The sequence below is a fragment of the Periplaneta americana genome, chromosome 12 (genome assembly GCF_040183065.1).
Source record: "Periplaneta americana isolate PAMFEO1 chromosome 12, P.americana_PAMFEO1_priV1, whole genome shotgun sequence".
In the NCBI taxonomy this organism is placed as follows: Eukaryota; Metazoa; Arthropoda; class Insecta; order Blattodea; family Blattidae; genus Periplaneta; species Periplaneta americana.
The window spans coordinates 134,924,837-134,944,838 of NC_091128.1; positions in this window are offsets into that span (position 1 = coordinate 134,924,837).

Consider the following 20,002-nt stretch of genomic DNA (forward strand, 5'->3'; position numbering starts at 1 on the left):
GTCCTTTAAAACATTACAGTATGGGCGTATCTTTGCAGATAAGGCCTACAAATGGTCTCTAAACATTGCGGTACATGTAATTCATACATCCCTTTTTTCTTTAAATCCAGTTTTTCTTAAGTAAAGATTTTTCAAACATAAGTGTATTTTTCTTTGAAACTACTGAATCTATTTACATGAAATTTTTACAGTGTTTTCTGAAATATGTGTTCTACAAGGTAGACCTACAGATTTATGAATATCGCACAAGTAACATAAGAAAAAATATATATGCATTGCAATAAAAATAGCAAAGATTGTTAATAAAAGTATAATTTTTTTTACGTTTGAATAAAGGTGAAATATCTAACTAAATATTGAGTTAGAATTTACAAGATATATATATATATATATATATATATATATATATATATATTGATAACTTAAAAATTATACAAGGAAATATGAGTGAAGACAGTAGCAACTAATGTGCACTTAAATTTTGAAGTACGGTACGTTTAAGGAAGTTGGGAAATAGCTTTTCAGTTAGAGCCTTTTTTGCACTTTAATAGGAAACTAATTAGTTGTCCTGTATACCACTGAATTCAGAATGGATAATTACTGTTATAACTTATAATTATGACAATTTTATTCTAATCCGGACATTAAAAGCCTAGAAATACTGAACTAAATTTTTGTACCGAAATGCTTGAATCGTGCAGGAACCACTACCCACTCTCCTTAAGCGACGAGCATGCTCCAGATTGGCCACATGCACAGTACCTGCAAACAACTAGTGTGATTATTCCAATTTCTTGCTAGAGTGAATAGGCCCTTCCCTGTAAGGTTGACACAAGTATTTTTGGGCATATCGCCTACCTGTCTATGTATAACAATTTACCCTATGAGACAAATTTTCTCATAATCAATTGTATCTATATATCAATTCAAAGAAACATTTTGGACAAGAAACAATCATTTTTACTCAAAATTAATTAATGGATCCTTATTAAAGAAGCAGGCAAAATAAAATGGCGGTTTACTTGAAGACTACTTTAACCATTCTGTTACATTTTATTGCGACGTACCGAAGTACGTGTGATATTTCCGTGCAGGAATTCTGCATTACCATATGATGAAGGATGGGTGGAGCGGAAAAAATTTATTTCGGGACTCGAACTCGGGTTTTCAGCTCTACGTGCTGACGCTAAGCCATATAGGATTTCAGTTCCGATGCCGGATTGAATCCTCTCAGTTTAAGTTCCGCCTCTTAGTTTCCCTTTAATAGCCAACCCTCATGCATCTGTGACACATTTTTCATGGAACAACTCATGTTTTGCGATGTCTCGTTTAGGAGCTACGTGGCATCGGGAAGAATACAGGTTTTAGTGGCATTTACAATTAATTATGTAATTAAATACTCATTTATTCCTTCAAGTATCCTTGCGGACAACTTACAAGTGTAGTGTAATTTTGCTGCCTCGTTTGAATTGAGCGCCATTGGGAACGCGCTTCCGCTGTTCATGAAGGATATACTCTTCACGATGTCCGGGGACATGTGATTCCAACATGACGTCCCAACGCACTTCAGCCTGATTTTACGAACATCACAGCTGAACAACATCTACAGGGAGCAATGGATAGGGAGAGCGATAACTGTTGCATGGCCAGCGTGATGACCCGACTTCACGCCCCTAATATTTTTGGTAATATGTGTCCAATATCCTTTTGAGAAGATTAACTCCGTACGTAGATGAAATTATTGGGGATCATCAGTGCGGTTTTAGGCGTAATAAATCGACTATTGATCAGATTTTTTGTATTCGACAGAGAAAAAATAGGAGTATAAGGGTACAGTACATCAGTTATTCATAGATTTCATAAAGGCATATGACTCGGTTAAGAGAGAAGTTTTATATGATATTCTTATTGAATTTGGTATTCCCAAGAAACTAGTTCGATTAATTAAAATATGTCTCAGTGAAACATACAGCAGAGTCCGTATAGTTCAGTTACTATCCTATGCTTTTCCAATTCACTGCGGGCTAAAGCAGGGAGATGCACTATTACCTTTACTTTTCAACTTCGCTTTAGAATATGCCATTAGGAAAGCTCAGGATAACAGACAAGGTTTGGAATTGAACGGGTTACATCAGCTTCTTGTCTATGCGGATGACGTGAATATGTTAGGAGAAAATCCACAAACGATTAGGGAAAACACGGAAATTTTACTTGAAGCAAGTAAAGCGATCGGTTTGGAAGTAAATCCCGAAAAGACAAAATATATGATTATGTCTCGTGACCAGAATATTGTACGAAATGGAAATATAAAAATTGGAGATTTATCCTTCGTAGGGGTGGAAAAATTCAAATATCTTGGAGCAACAGTAACAAATATAAATGACACTCGGGAGGAAATTAAACGCAGAATAAATATGGGAAATGCGTGTTATTATTCGGTTGAGAAGCTTTTATCATCTAGTCTGCTGTCAAAAAATCTGAAAGTTAGAATTTATAAAACAGTTATATTACCGGTTGTTCTGTATGGTTGTGAAACTTGGACTCTCACTCTGAGAGAGGAACACAGGTTAAGGGTGTTTGAGAATAAGGTGCTTAGGAAAATATTTGGGGCTAAGCGGGATAAAGTTACAGGAGAATGGAGAAAGTTACACAACGCAGAACTGCACGCATTGTATACTTCACCTGACATAATTAGGAACATTAAATCCAGACATTTGAGATGGGCAGGGCATGTAGCACGTATGGGCGAATCCAGAAATGCATATAGAGTGTTAGTTGAGAGACCGGAGGGAAAAAGACTTTTGGGGAGGCCGAGACGTAGATGGGAGGATAATATTAAAATGGATTTGAGGGACGTGGGATATGATGATAGAGACTGGATTAATCTTGCACAGGATAGGGACCGATGGCGGGCTTATGTGACAGCGGCAATGAACCTTCGGGTTCCTTAAAAGCCATTTGTAAGTAAGCAAGTAATATGTGAACACCTCTCGACACGAGAGGAACTGACTGCAATATTCGCTGCCTTTGATCAAATTCGACACAGACCAGTAATGTTCGACAGGGTCCGATAATCACTGCTACGACGGTGTAATGAATGTAATCAGGTTCAGGGTAGACAGTTTGAACACCTGTAACTTGTCAGAAACATACATGAAAAATAATTGCTTTCATAATTGTTAATATCACTAAAACCTGTTTTTTTTTCTTCGATGTCGCGTAGCTTTTATACCAGGCACAGGAGAACAAGGGTTGATTCACGAAAAATTATCCTCATTGCGAGATATACTGAACCTCAGAGTTTGTCGCAAAGGTCCTGCAACACCCTGTAGGCCTATATTTCAAAATTCAAATCATATTCGCTATTTCTACATAATTTCCAAAAACACTGAACATAGATGGCCTTTTTTCGTTTTAACGTCATTAAATAAAGAGTTTTTAATTCTTCTCTAGACAATCCAATGGAACTAAAATTTCATTTATCGCTGACTGTTCGCTTATATATGTCATAATTTGTTTCACGTAGATGTTGAAATTCTCTCCAACACCAAACTTCTAGTACCGACAAATAGTGATGTATGTCGAAAAGACAACTGGGTCAGAAGTTTAAGGCACGTCCGTAGCAACCATTGGCACTCATGCCCAATAAAACCTACCAATTTATGGCGCTGACCACGAATTATTTGCTAGTGTAATGGAGGCTATGAAAGACTGAATTACATACATTACTGAACAACCTGAAATGTCATTCTATCACACAAAAAATACCGCATGACGACATATATTGGTGGCCTGGCGCAGACACCACAGAAGTAGGTATATTATTTTCTCCTGAAAAATAACAATGCATGCGCATTACAAAGGACACGGAAGTAAGTGACTATGAAGGCATCATTCAGTAAAGCGATGACGAAGCAAAGGCAATCTGGGAAATCGTACTATTCAGTCGTAATGTGACTTGTCGGTTCTGCAAGGCTAAATGTTGCGAATAAGGCACACCAGACAGTGAAATACGGTAAAACACCCAGCGAGTTAATTGCAAGAGAAGGGGATTCAAGGTTCCATAACCGAGGCCGGATCTATTTCACTTAGGTACAGATTTTCGTGGATTTGTAGTTTTAATTCTAATCTTTTATTTGGCATCCTTTTTCAACTACGGAAAGAATGACAAAATAAAGTGATGCGTGCAGCATAGTCGTTACTCCGCTACGCCTGACTGATTGCTACGCATTCCTTAAGCTTATTGTGCGGTATGCGATTCGAAACGAAGTTCATCTTCATTTTTTAATATCATTGCCATTGTATGGTCTGATGATGCCACTTTAAACTAAACCAGTGATGTCAAAGCAAGCGCATTTTTCTGACCTTGATGTCGTGCGCGAGCAGCAACCGCTAAGTATGGAAAGAGGAAGGGCTGTGTATGTGAATATGCAACCTGTTGGGTTAAGAAAACAGTGGTGCACAAACTTCAAACGGAACGTGAAATTTTATGTCGTTATTTTTATATGGCTTCTTTCTGTTTAATATTATCTATAATGTCTGCAAAACAAAAGTACTAACACTGATTTCTTAATATTGCACTTGTGTTTTAAATATTAATAACATAATAGAGAGTTAAGAAGGAATGTTCACTTAAATTCCATAGTAGTATAATATTATACTGTATTAAGTGGATGAAACACATCATTCATAAAGAAAGTGATATTCCAAAGAAAAAGATTGAGTATGACATGATAAGTTGGAATTTATATTGATGGTATCTTTAGCCTTACAAAAGTAATCAATAAACTAATCAAAACAATATTACAGTACAAAGCAAAGTTACCTAGGTACTGTATCTGTTTTAAGTGTAACTAATATTACATAACAAAACTCTTATCGCATTATGCTTTTAAGGTGATATTTGTGAGCAATTTCCTATCATCAGAATATTACATTATTTTCTCGAAATCTGCTGAAGCTACAGAGCTGACATTTTTACAACACATGGGCACGTATCTTTTGCTTATGATGTAACAGTAGTTGCTTTGTTAATTCATTTCCTTACAAACAATTTCCATGCGAATATTTTCAAAATGTTCAATACACTATCTTCAGTAATACATATCTACTGTATATTAGATTTACGAAAACATTCTGTAAGGCTACTAAATAAATAGGCCTATACCTGAAAATTTCACTTTTCCATACGAAAAGTTGAGAAAATATTTCTTTTGAATAAAAAAATTAAACTTGTGAAAAATGAGCATTAAAATTAAAACTTACATTCTTATAATGCACTTATACTTCTCAGGCAAATCTAAACATTAACATAGACACAGTTTTAATAAGTTCTCTTCCCTTTATCTATTGAATCAGTGCTGGCCATCCCTGAATATAGCTCGACCAAGCGGCATATACCACCTCTTTCGTCTGTCTCTTTCCTTTCCGCTGTAAAGCGCTCAGGCTCTCCTGGGCTCTAAAGCGCGCGCTTGCTCCTGTGGGTATCAATTGACATGCCTGAACTAAACGAACGGATAAACAGACATAATTGTATGTACTGGTATGACCGGAATTCTCATGAAATAATTAAAGAAGGATTAAATGTTCCTTGTGTTATAATCTGCACAGGTATAGCTATGCAGTACTGGTGTGACTGACCTATTTTGGAGGTAGGGGGGTGTGGATTTTGAAAATTACAGGGATATATTGACAGAAGTGTTTATTAAACTAGACAATAGTCCTATTTTTGAAGTCATGAGGCACTAACTCATTTGTCAATATACCACTATGTAATAATTAGGGAAAGGAAATTCATGCATTTGCATATTTGTTCTCTATCGTTGTGTGAATATGCTGAAAGATTATCTACAAGAATCACAAATTTCTGAATACAATGATATTACTTTTATCGTTCATAAATAGCATATTTTGCCTTTATTTGTAAAAGCATAATATTTTAACATTTATCCAGGAAAACTGCATATTATGTATGTTTATTTGTCTTTCCCTCATTTTTAAAAGTGTGTAACCTCGTAAACACGACTAATTTATGTTTATGAATTTTGAACGTAACGATGACGCCCTCATAGGGAGCCTCTCAAGTTAGCAATTAGCGTCGGCTGGAACAACATTATAAGTTACATTTGGTAAAATTTACAGGAGCTGCAAAAATGTGTACACGTACAACGTTGTTCTTATAGGGTAGCAAACTTTTGAGTGGACAAATTTCACGCACTGCATTGATGGACAGTCGCAAGCCAAAGAGTATAGCAAGGTAACTTGACATACAACATTATTACACGGAAACACGCCAAAATGAAAATTTTGTAACTTACAACGTTGTTCCAGCCGACGCTTCAATTGGTATTCCTTTACTGCAGTATTTAGCAGATTTCGATAGAACAATATTCCATTTAACATCAGTTCCAGGAAATGTACAAGATAAAGTGAACGAGAAAACAGCAAATATTCTTTCCAAAAACCCTGGCTATTATCAATTTAAAGAAACTCAATATATTCTCGAAAGAATAACACCCCAAAAACCAACAAAATTTTCTATAGAACAGCTCACAGCTTTTGTTCAAGCCCCTCTTACTTCTTGTGACGTAGAACGAAGTTTCTTCGAGCTACAAAGCTATGCTGAGAGACAACAGGCGAAGAATGACAACAGAAAACATACGTCACTGCTTAGTTGTGAACTATAACAGCATAAATGGGGCATTCAGTAATGAGGCAAGCACTTCAAAATCCATAGAATAAACGTAAGTTACCTATACCTTATTATTCTGTTAAAATAATGTCAAATTGATAATGCATATTTTGTAGCATATTTATCTATTTTTACGGCACAAATACATACATATTCTGCACGTTTTTAGGGCATGAACTTCCTTTCTCTGGTAATAATCGTACGCAATTTCCTTATTGATCATTTTACTGAATGGATAGGCAGTCGTGGTATTCTTGAGTGGCCTGCAAGATTTTATGTTTTGATATTGTAAGTGCAGGTTCCATGTCGAGATAACTACACAGCCTGAGAGTGTCACCATATATCCGTCTGGCAACCCTCTTTAGGACAGATGCATAGTTATAGCACAGTCTAGTACATACAGTCACGAAGCTCAATACGTAGTAAATATGCACTCATAGATAGTTGCTAATCACTAGGATCACTAATGTCGCCTCATTACAGACAATGCGAAATAGTACCAGCACAGTCTATTATTCCTAGCATCCTCACAACTCAAGCTTCGTGATTGTATATACTAGACTGTGGTTATAGGCTGTTGGAAGTTGCAAATAATATTACATCCTCTCACACTCTTATAGACAAAATATTAATACGCTATTTATTTCATATAAAATTATGTAAGTTTCCGAAGAGTAGGGCTAATCAATGTGGCAGTAATTTCATAATTTACAGAGAATTGCTATGTCACAACACAAGAGAATTTGGTTTACTTAACATCTAAGATCATTGTGACAGAGAAAGTTATTTACGCCTTTTAAAACTATTTGAAAATATTATTCACGCAAAACTGGGCAGTTGAACTATTTAAGTTAGCAAGTTGGAAATTCAAGCACGGCGTCCAGGTCCGGGATTGCACTATGAAGCAGCGTAGGCCATGTCGCAAGTGTAATGTCAGAACTGACAGCAGTGGTGTCACGAAATCAGCACGGTAACTTATGATTTTGAGGGTATTCGATACTCAGCGGGCTCTGCTTTAAAAGACAACTATACCTACGACTACTCAGCGTTCAGATAGGGGTGTAGAAAATGTTATCGTACACTGGTACAGTAAGGAATAGTACTTGTATGGAAAATTACAATCATACAAATACGAAAATTAACGTCATAATTGCCTGAGATACGCCATACGCAACAATAATAATCAAAAGTAAATAAATTGTAATGAATTTATATAACAACTTTTACAGAAGACAAAGGAATAAGGTACAAACATTATTTTAAAGTTGAAATATTTATGATATACGAGGGGCGTCCCAAAAGTAAGTTTACAAGGCATATTTTTTAATATTCATATTTTATTTTGTACATAAAACACTGCACATTATGCTCTACGCTCAAAACTATTTTTCGACATAGTCTCCATGGAGATGAAGGCATTTGTCTAAGCGTTGGACGAGCTTGTCGATGCCACTCTCGTAAAATGTGATGTTCTTTGTGTTGAGCCAGTGTTTCACCGCTGTTTTGACGTCTTCGTCACTTTGCAATCTGTGACCTCCTAGATGTTCTTTCAAGACCGGGAAGAGATGATAATCACTTGGTGCGAGATCAGGGCTGTATGGTGGATGTTATAAATATGACAAATCTCCATGTCTTAGGACACTCATTTTAGACTTTTTTTTATAGCAAAATGTCTGAATTCTGTCACATTCTATGTACTCATCCTATTACTTCAAAAGTCAAACGACCACTGAAAGGTCGTTATTTTGACGACTTGGACACTGTTCAAGAGCTTGTAATGAGAATAGAGTTCCAGACTTCATGTCTTCCTGTTACTTCATGATCGATGTGTGTAATGCATAGTATGTGCAGGAGAAAGCTTCTTTGAATGAGTAATCCTCAGAAATGCATATTTTTATGGAATCATTCTTTTTACTACATCAATTCCGTTTCCATTTGCTACAGTATGTATATATGTATGTATGTATGTATGTATGTATGTATGTATGTATGTATGTATGTATGTATGTATGTATGTATGTATGTATGTGTGTATGTGTGTAGGCCTATTCAGTACTGAAAAATAATCCAGACCTAAGCAATTTATACATTCTTAAGTTTAAAAATAAAGTGAAAATGTTTGTATGATATTTGATCAATTTTATTATTATTTTAAGTGTTGCTAGCATTATATGGTACTAATATTTATTGCATTTATCTTATGCATGTAACCTATAAGATAAAACATTGTAATAAATATAAATAGATCATTTCCTTAATTAATAACAGTATATATCTCCAATAAATGATTTCTTAGCATCGCCACAGATACACTTGACTGTACTTGTCACTATCTCTGTCACTAGAGAGTTCTTGAAATTTATATTTTCCCCGCCATTCATAAAATATTTTGATATGATACCTCTTGCACCAAAGGGGAGATCTATAACTGAAACTTAATTAATATATTTCAGTGTTATTTATATTTATCCTGGTACAGTAATAATGAACAGTTTGACTCGTAGACATTTTGCTTTTCAACATTAACTTCCCATGATTGCATGAGAAGATTCGAAGAGAACGGCAGTTACGTAGACCTTCGGCTCCCCCCTACTACCAATAATGCATAACACAATGTCAATACGGCGGTTGCTGTCGTTTGCGATACAACGAACTTTTCTGTTGATTTTCGAGTTTGTCATTTTTTTCCTGGTTATTATATGCTTATTTAAGTTGTGTTAACTCTCGCCAAGTCGTTTTATATTTTATTTTATCCGTCTTAGTATTTATTTTATTATTGTAAATATTTTTGTTTTATTATTATTATTATTATTATTATTATTATTATTATTATTATTATTATTATTATTATTATTATTATTATTATTATTATTAATGACTTAATTTGTATTACTATCTTTGTATCATCTCCGTCACGGTTATTCTATTATTATAATTATAATTATTATTATTATTATTATTATTATTATTATTATTATTATTATTATTATTACTATTATTTCTATCATCAACATTATTATTGATCTCTGTAAAATTTATGTAGATTACTGGACTGTACCCGAGCACGAGCATATGCTCATTTGGGGTATCTATTCATATGTATCATTTCAAATGTTAAATTGTGAATAAATTTGAAATTGAAATTGAATTGGTATGTATGTATGTATGTATGTATGTATGTATGTATGTATGTATGTATGTATGTATGCATGCATGTTTCCATTTCAAAACTTCCCACCTTGAATAGTTTTAGATGTGCAAAGGACACGATGTTAAGAAAAAACACGTCAATTTACTTTTCGAGAGGATAGTGTACTTTAAAGAATATAAGGAAGGAAACACGTTTAAAATTGTACCCTCATGGTCATTCCCACACGTCACTCTGAGAACAGGACACTAACAAAGGCTAAGTAACACGAAATGAAGCAACCACAACGAGGTATCAACGAACACGAACGTAATTAACAAAGATTATTTGAAAAAGAACATTGCCACATTAAGGAAGATATATGTCATTAAAACTAGGATTTTTCAAATAAATAAAACATCGGCGACGCCAACACCAATATGCACTACGAAATGTTGTCATTATTTGGACTGTTTTTCTCAAATCTATATTTAGGAATGTTAAAATAAGTCATCCATTTAATTGGCCCTAATGAAATTGATGGTAAAAAGCATATTGTACTTTTGTCTATTGTAGGGAAAATTATTGCTCGTTATCTAGTCTGCTCGTCTATTCGACTGCTTGTTCCCTCGTTCGTTTATTTACTTACTTATTCTTATTTATTTGTTTACTAGCCGTACCCGTGCGCTCCGCTGCATCCGTTAGAAATAAATATAAAGTAATTACATAATTAAAATAGGACATTTGATCGAGGGAACATTCGCGTTTGATAGAAGGATAAATCGTTTATTATGTTATTTAATTGAAATTGTATTTAAAAAATTAAAATGCGATCATTTTGATCCAGAGACCACTCATTTGGTCATAAAAATTATTTTAGGAAGTACAGGAAACGAATGTACAGAATAGCCTATCAAATTTTCTGTGCATAAGAAGCTATTTTAATCTTACCTGTCCTCGATTCACTCAGACTTTATTGTAATAACATTATAGCATTATGTCCATCTAGAGAAACTACACTTTCCAATGCTGAAATAATAATTAATTATACAATTCGGTTAATTTAGCTTCTGATATTACTTCATACAAACACAGAAACATTCTCTGTAGGCTATCTTTCATAGCTTTCGATTGTTGATGTCCAAGGCCCCTCATAGACGAAGTCATTTGTTCTTAATTCATTGCACCGTCTTAGATGGCGTTATTTTAATTTTAAAACTCATTTATCTCATTAAATATCAGTCCTATCAAAATTTTGTAAAGAATAAAACTGATCGGAAATCATATTTAAAGAAACTTTTGTTATGTAACATTTTTCACATAAATCAATAATAAGCGAGATATTTCGATTTATTTAATTCAGGTTCCCTTATAACCCCCCTTTTAAATAATGTATTTTGAATGCCATGTAGCCTAAAATCTAAGTTACAACGAACTTAATTTATATTCCAATTTTCATATAAATCGGTTCAGCCATTATCGCGTGAAAAGGTAACAAACATACAGACAGACATACAAACAAAAATTTCAAATTACGATTTTCGGTTTCGGGGTGGTTAATTATATATGTTAGGATCAATTATTTTTGGAAAATCGAAAATTACCAGAAAAATTTCGGCTACAGATTTATTATTAGTATAGATTTATTTATTTATTTATTTATTTATATATATATTTATTTATTTATTTATTTGTACTGGCGAAGTTAGGCCCCAGGGCCTTCTCTTACACTCCACCAGATCACAAAATACACAGTGATTAGAGGTACCATACGGGGAAGAATTACTGTACAATAGAAACATCTCGACATACGAGTATAGCTTCCTGGTATGGTTATCTTAGCAGCAAATCGTCTATTGATTCTAATGAGTGTATCTTGTTTATGTTGTCTGTACCTGCTTATTGCGGATCCGATTACATTCCAAAATTAGGCCTAATTCGTTTGCCTGGCACGAGGAATCAATGGTTGATTTCAAGTAGTTGACCTAACGAAAGAAAGAGTGAATTAAAATTACAGTATGTTAAATTCGTCGTCAATTCTAAACTAGATACTGCAGAATAAAAATCAATATTGGGGTTCAACTAAAGAAGAAGTTTAAGCTTGATTGTAACTCCAGGAAGTGTCTTTTATAGCAAGACTGCGTTTGCGTTTATTCTATTGACTGGAATTTAATTTATGTATTCAGTTAATCTGGTAGTTAAGGTCATTAGGCAGAGAGAGTAAATAAATAGACATGAAATTACAAATACAAAAACAAAAACACAAATGCTAAAATGCAAAAAGATAAGATCACAATGGGCACAAAAAGTACTAATGCAATATATTGACAGCCTAATATATTTGTGATTAAAAAAAAGACTAAATACCTAAAAATAAATACCTGACTATACAAATATCAAGAGTAACTAAACAGTAACAATTTCGAAACATTTGCAATAAGTTAGGATCCTCAGTTTACTGCTTGCACTCTACGCAGTAAGAAGATGCTTAATAAGTTTGTTTTTGAATATTATTAAATTCCGACAGTCTCTGATGTCAGTTACTATCGAGACGTCGCTTCGCATAAGAATATGCCATTTATTTGAACCAATGGCGAACCATTATACCACAAATGCTAAATACAGAAGGGAGATATTGACAGAAGAGAAAATAAACTGATTTCCAGCAGCTTTCCTTTAATTAAGGTTAAGAGAGAGGCTCTCTTTCCAATAAACACATGTTTCAATAGGATCTACGCTACTGAAATGGGCGTGTTTATTTTAAAACTCTTTGCAGTGGCGGGTATTTTTATTCTCATCATTTGAAATCAAGCGTCTTCCCCTCAAGCGTCTAGAAGTAACGCTTGCAACTCATCCCAGGGGGCGCACAATAGACCTCAGGTCATGGTGCATGGGATGTTCCTCTCTCGCCCTCATAGAGAGAAAGAGAGAGAGAGAGAACGCGTCGAAACTGTGTAGGATACTTAACTTTCGCAGAAATTATTTATTGTGCACATGTAGCAGATTTACTTTACGTCAGAAAAAGAATTATGTTTTTTGAAGAATTGTGAAATACCAGAAAAGAAAATTGGGTGTATCCCACTGGAACTGAGCTAATGACCAACTTAGTTCGACACAAATTCTATTTGGACTCGCACGATTTGAACTTGGGTCTAAGCGTAGGAAGTAAACGCTGTAGTAGTTCAGCTAGCGGTACGCCTGATTTGAACGCGTTGTTCTTGAAGTACTGCCGTTCAATTAATGTAAAACAAGGACATACGGAAGAACGGAATGGACCCACTCTATAGCGAACGCAATGAAGTCAACTATTCACAACTCTGCCCTAAATACTTAACACGAATCCGGCTCTCGTGCTGGTCAGTAGAGACGAGGAAGAAACAATGGAGTGATCGCAAATTCTCCCACCTCACATCGTTGACTGAAATTAATGTTACTGTACGCTACATCTGCTAAGAGTACAAGTAAATTTTTTACTGTTAGTTGACTCTCGCTCTGTTTTCCTTATCTTTTGGTTCTACGGACAAAGAGCTCAGCCAAGAACATTGTATAAAGCCACCAAGATACGTTTACGAGAAAGGAATTGATAAACTCTCTTATCGTTGCACTATCATTCCTGAAAATTCTGAACTGTGACAGGTCACATGGTTCTTCACACAATTTCATGCTGTGGCGGTGTATATAACATTTGGTTATATTTTTGCTGAATATTTTTGCTTATAACTTTCGACTCAGTCATTTCCGAACCAGGGTTCCTTATCTCAAATTGATACATGTGCCCTTCGCCATCATTCCTGAAAGTTTATAACACCAGCCCGGAAACATTCTGTATAATTTTGGCTGTTTATATCGTTTACATCCTACATATACAACACGAATAAATAGACATAAAAATAAATGCAGTCACCTCATTTTAAAGATGTAATGACACTATTAGTTTGCAATTTTGTCAATAGATAGATAGATCGATAGATGAATTTAATGTCATTCAGCGATTTACAGCCATAGAAAATATCAGAGTAGAAATATATAACATGGCTACTACAATATGAATAAATGTAAAAATAAAATAAAAAATAAATATACAATCACCAGATAATCACAAAAATAGGTAAAAAGTTTTAAAAGAAATAGTATAAAATCAGGTTAAAATGTACAGATTTGTTAATTACATGAGGTTAAAACAAATAGTATCTAAAACGTAATATTGCTAAAATCATTGACACTATAGAGTGGATTTGCCATCAATGTCCTTCTCACCATCCTTCTAAAAGTATAATATGACGTGTTTCTTATACGCAATGGTAAAGAGTTATAAAGCTTATAAGATATGGAAATAAAACTATTGCTTGTAGTACTATATTTGTACTTTTTGAAATATATGTCAAGTCTGGAACGGGTAGAATAATTATGAATGGATGAACAAGTAGGAAGATTATGCACATTACGGTTAACATACAAAAGGCAATCGAGAATAAACATTGACGGGAATGTAAGTATTCCTAGTTGTACAAAAAGTGGTTTACAATGAGTTCTAGAAGAGACACCACAAATAATTCTCACTGCTCTCTTTTGAAGAATAAACAACTTAGAAACCGAAGTATGGTTACCCCACAAAAGCGTCCCGTAACTTAAGTGACTGTAAATATGGACATAATAAACTGTAAGTAGGCTAAAGAATTGTAACATAATGTTTGTCTGAGGATTCGTAACGTGAAAATTCCTTTATTAATTTTATTAACAAGATATTCTATGTGTGTACTCCAGCCCAGACATAGAATATCTTGTTAGGAAAGTACAGGATAACACAGAGGGTTTGGAATTGAACGGGTTACATCAGCTTCTTCTCTATGCGGATGACGTGAATATGTTAGGAGAAAATCCACAAACGATTAGGGAAAACGCGGAAATTCTACTTGAAGCAAGTAAAGAGATAGGGTTGGAAGTAAATCCCAAAAAGACTAAGTATATAATTACGTCTCGTGATCAGAATATTGGACGAAATGGAAATATAAAAGTTGGAGATTTATACTTCGAAGAGGTGGAAAAATTCAAATATCTTGGAGCAACAGTAACAAATATAAATGACACTCGGGAGGAAATTAAACGGAGAATAAATATGGGAAATGCCTGTTATTATTCGGTTGAGAAGCTTTTGTCATCTAGTCTGCTGTCAAGAAATCTGAAAGTTAGAATTTATAAAACAGTTATATTACCGGTTGCTCTGTATGGCTGTGAAACTTGGAGTCTCACTTTGAGAGAGGAACAGAGATTGAGGGTTTTTGAGAATAAGGTTCTTAGGAAAATATTTGGGACTAAAAGGGATGAAGTTACAGGAGAATGGAGAAAGTTACACAACACATAACTGCACGCGTTGTGTTCTTCACCTGACATAATTAGGAACATTAAATCCAGACATTTGAGGTGGGCAGGGCATGTAGCACGTATGGGCGAATCCAGAAGAAATGCATATAGAGTGTTAGTTGGGAGTCCAGAGGGGAAAAGACCTTTGGGGAGGCCGAGACGTAGATGGGAAGATAATATTAAAATGGATTTGAGGGAGGTGGGATATGATGATAGAGACTGGATTAATCTTGCTCAGGATAGGGGCCAATAGCGGGCTTATGTGAGGGCGGCAATGAACCTCCGGGTTCCTTAAAAGCCAGTAAGTAAGTAAGTACTCCAGTCCAGACCGGCTTCGAGGTGAATGCCTAGGAATTTAACTGAGGAAGACAAGTCAGTAATATTTCTGTTAAAAGAAAATTTAATATCTTAATGAAGTAGAAAGTTTGCAACCAATTAAAAAAATAGCAACGTCGAAACCAGCATCCCCGGCATCTCTTTCATTCTCTTACCTAAGAAGATACTCTGATTTATTCAGGTCGTACTTTGAACTTAAGTAATATTACTGTAGGGACATCAGCTAGCAGAAGTTCGTCGTGCTATGTCTAGTCTCAGACTGTGAACGACTTAGAAACATCCGGGCGGGGTATCAATTACATTCACGCAGTGTTGAGCATATATCAGGCACAATTAGAAGTTTCTATCGAAAGCAAGACGTGTCATAAGTCCACAATCCGACTCTCTCAACCTGATACATGGTGAGAATCCCGTGAAAGGGGTCAGAAAGACGCTAGGCCTCGATCAAATACAGCATGCTCAGAGCAACAGTAAAACGGAAGTAATATTAGGATAAAAATATATACCATATATGAAAAATCTCAGCATTGTTTATTCTAAGTGACTTCTTCCTGCACACCTACACACAACGTTCATGGTACAACTGGAAGGACTGACGTAATATAGTGTCTGAATTGTCTTCAATGTTCTCGTCACAGCTCTTTAAATGGTGCCCACGTCATCAAAACACTGGCCTTTCAATGGTGCGTCATGAATTCATGACGTTTTGTTAAAGAGACGCTCCTTAGAGCTGAGTAGGCTACACTTCGGCCCTCACCAATCATAAGTAATCTTTCCATCAAATTAATCATTCTAACTCCTCCCGTTTCGTGGAATGTCTTGACTAACTCTGGTCTTTATGACATATCAAACTACTTGTTCCGTAGATTTGAACGTGCGAAGTTGGTATCCATGGGAAATTATATAAAAATGATATTTTTATTATGGTTAAATCGTATTCGTAACTGTAGTCCGACTCCTGAAAATTTTAGAGTTCTGTCTATCTCTGTTAAAATTCATTTATTGCATATAAGGTGCCTTTAAATAAATACATTTGTGCGAGATCGTGTGTATTTGCTTGGTTTCCGCACAAAACCAATCCGCGGAAAGTCTAAAATTCCACATTCAGTATTCCCAACCTAATACACATAACAATTTCCCTCTTCTTACCGCTTAAGTGACATATTGATTTTTACTGCTTTAGGCTTTTAACATATTATTTTTAGAGACGTTCAATATAGTAATAATTATAAATTGGAAACTTACCACTGCAATTTCACCTAAATTGCACTGTTAATTATTGTTTTTAAATATTTGCAAAAATTAAGTAAACTCTACAACTCCACTAAAGTTACTGCATTCGTGATGCAAGTAACATTAAGGAAGCCGTGAAAAAATCAACAAGATTCCAGACTCATCATAGACTGGGGGGAAAAAAAGACAGACGTATATCACGGCCTGCTGGAGTATAGTAAACACAGAAAACATTTTAAAGCAACAATGTTGAAGATAGATATTTTTGTTTTGCAAATTTGCCGTCATTGAACAGAAACTAAGATGGAGATTTCATTGCACCTAATTAGAAATTCCTCTTTCAGGTATGTAATAAACGATCTTCGCACAAAGTAATGTACGATACACGAGCGGTATGTTTTCTTTCAATTCTCGGAAATAAAAAAAGCTCAACTACGTTTCGCTTTTTCAAACTTTTCCTCGAACATGAAAACTTCAACATACCGCTCTTGTAACGCATATTACTATTTTATTATTAAAATCGAAGTAGCCCTAGTGTTTTATACTCGTACATGAGTACTATTTCTGTTGTTCATGCACTTACACCAAAACTCGAGCTGCAGTGATTACATGCGACAGACAATCTATGAAGTAAGGAGACGGAGGAAAGGTAGTTGGCATGAAAACTACAACCAGTGGTGGTTCCTGTACTAACATCTTGATCAATCTCGCGGATAAAAATCTCAATCTTTGCTTTATCAGTAATGTAAGTGCTGCCATCAAGAGCCAGTGAATAATATATGATTTTTCTTGCTTTTTTTTTTTTTTTTTACCTTCCTCTTGAATATAATCAGGAATTTTCTAATTTCTTCTCTCGATACTTGGTCGAGAAATTCGTAGTTTTTTAAATTAAAAACTTGTTATGGACAAGTTATTTTGGGAAAGTCTGTTCTATTAAAAGGCTTTAGAGCACGAGATATTTCAAACCCCATTAAGTAGCTGACTTCCTTACATTTATTTATCTCATCTTTCTCTTCCTGGCTATGATTTAAGACATATCAATTCCTGGTGTTTAACAGTTCGTTGGTACATAATATTGAATCAGTTTTCCTACAATAATATTACTAAATTAATAACTAATAAATAGTTACCATTATCTAAAGATTAAGAAGATTAAAATTGAGATAAACCCTAATCATTTCAGTCTTCTAGGAAGAATAACTAAAAATATCAATATTCATGCACGTACAGAAGAATTATAGAAACACATACTTAGTGGTCAGTAATAATAATAATAATAATAATAATAATAATAATAATAATAATAATAATAACAAAAATAATAATAATACACTATTCAGCGTGGCAATTAATGTTTCTATATTGAACCGTTGAGCAAAGTAAACATATTACATTTTGTCCGGCAAAACAACAAAAAAGTTCTCCTTCTGATTCTTTACGAAACCACCTCTTACTGCTTGTAGAGACAGAGTTTGTAGAGCGACATGATACCGCCACTGCTTGCCCTCAGTACGTGAGTGAAGCACATAGCAATGTACAGGAAAGTCTTCGTACCCGTTTGAATGTCTGTGATTACATGATGCAATCATGACACCCGTTTTGGTCACCGCTGACTTACACAGACAGATACACGAATAAACAAATCAGAGCGTACGAGGAGACTCCTTCAATGCAGATTCAACTGTTTTGATGTCCGTATCAAGCCAAGCTAGTTATGATAACCGTATACTAAACTTGTATTCAAAGTGACTAAACGCAGGGCTCTTCTGTAGAGATGAACAAAACTAACTGCCGCTCTCGCTCGCTGTGTTTGTTGCATTTGTCTTTCGAGTCTCGTCTCGTCTCGTCTCGTCTCGTCTCGTCTCGTCTCGTGCGCTTCGATTCTCGCTCATCATTCTCGAAATAGCATTTGGTCGGCGTGGAAAGATTTCGTAACTTTGAATAACATACATAATTGAAATAAATAACAAATATTTAAATGAGACAAAAAGACAAAACAGAACAGTATCTTAGTTATCAAAATGTTCTGGTTCTATTATATGATATTACCTATGGTTATATAAATAGAAAAAAAAAACAATTCTCAAATAAATTTAATTTCTAAGAAACATAGATCGCAACGTTATATCTTTTTACTTGAGATTGCACACTTGATCTCAAATATATGACAAGAAAATTCCTAGCCTTTTAATAATGGCCTAGTAATTAAGACTGAGGAAGGGATTATTATACACTGAAAGGTAGGCTACTTGATTATTTATACATATATAACAGTTGCCAAGGTAGATAAAAGTTCAGTCAGGTATAAAAAACTTTGGGGATTCAAGGCTGCTTGACGTACGGAACTTCGGGAGTGATCAATCTCAACGTGTCAAAATACTCACAAGCAGTCTTTACGTCAACGACGCGACGTATACAACATTGTCGTGCGGGTTTTCGGCTTTGCGGGCGCTGTTAGTCTTGCTTTCTCGATCGTTGTTCATCTCTACTCTATTAAGTCTGACTTCGTGATTTGCATATTTTTTGTTCATCGAATGATGATACAGCCATCGTCAACTGGCCTGCATATTAGTTCGGAGCGCCGAGACGCTGGCTGAGGAGGTAGTAGTGTGCAGTGTGTCGAGCCAAGCCAACGCATCCCATCACAGAAGCCAACTTTCTGACCATAATTTACAATGCCTTCTTCGATTGTGTTCTACACGAGCGTTGACACTTAACACTGAACAGTTAGTGACGGAAAGACGATTCAAAAATCCAGAAAAACCAATGCTTAATGATCAGCGAAAATAATTTTTATCGTTTGTTATTTACTTGTAATAAAATAATTTAGGCTTACTTCAGTCTTGTAACAGAAACGATAATATGTTTCATATGTTATACATAATAACAAATAATTTATTTTGTTATATATAATGTCAAATAAAAAAAATGGATAATTCATATTATTTTATTGACGACACTTGAACAAAGGTATAGGATGACATGATTTAAATATTACTAATGGATTCGATTTGTTCAATATTTTGTAACAGTGAAAATGCATTATAGGTCTGTAAGTTCTCAATTACTTTAATAATGAAAAAAAAAAAATACTTTCAAAACCGTTGCAATACATAACGGAAAAATACAACTTGTTTCTTGTCTTAAACTGAAAAGTGATTTACTTATTACACAGTTCCTCTGAAAATAAATTAAGTACATGCTTCTTCCATGTTTATTTTTATTATAATTATTAGAGACTGATTAAAAGGGTT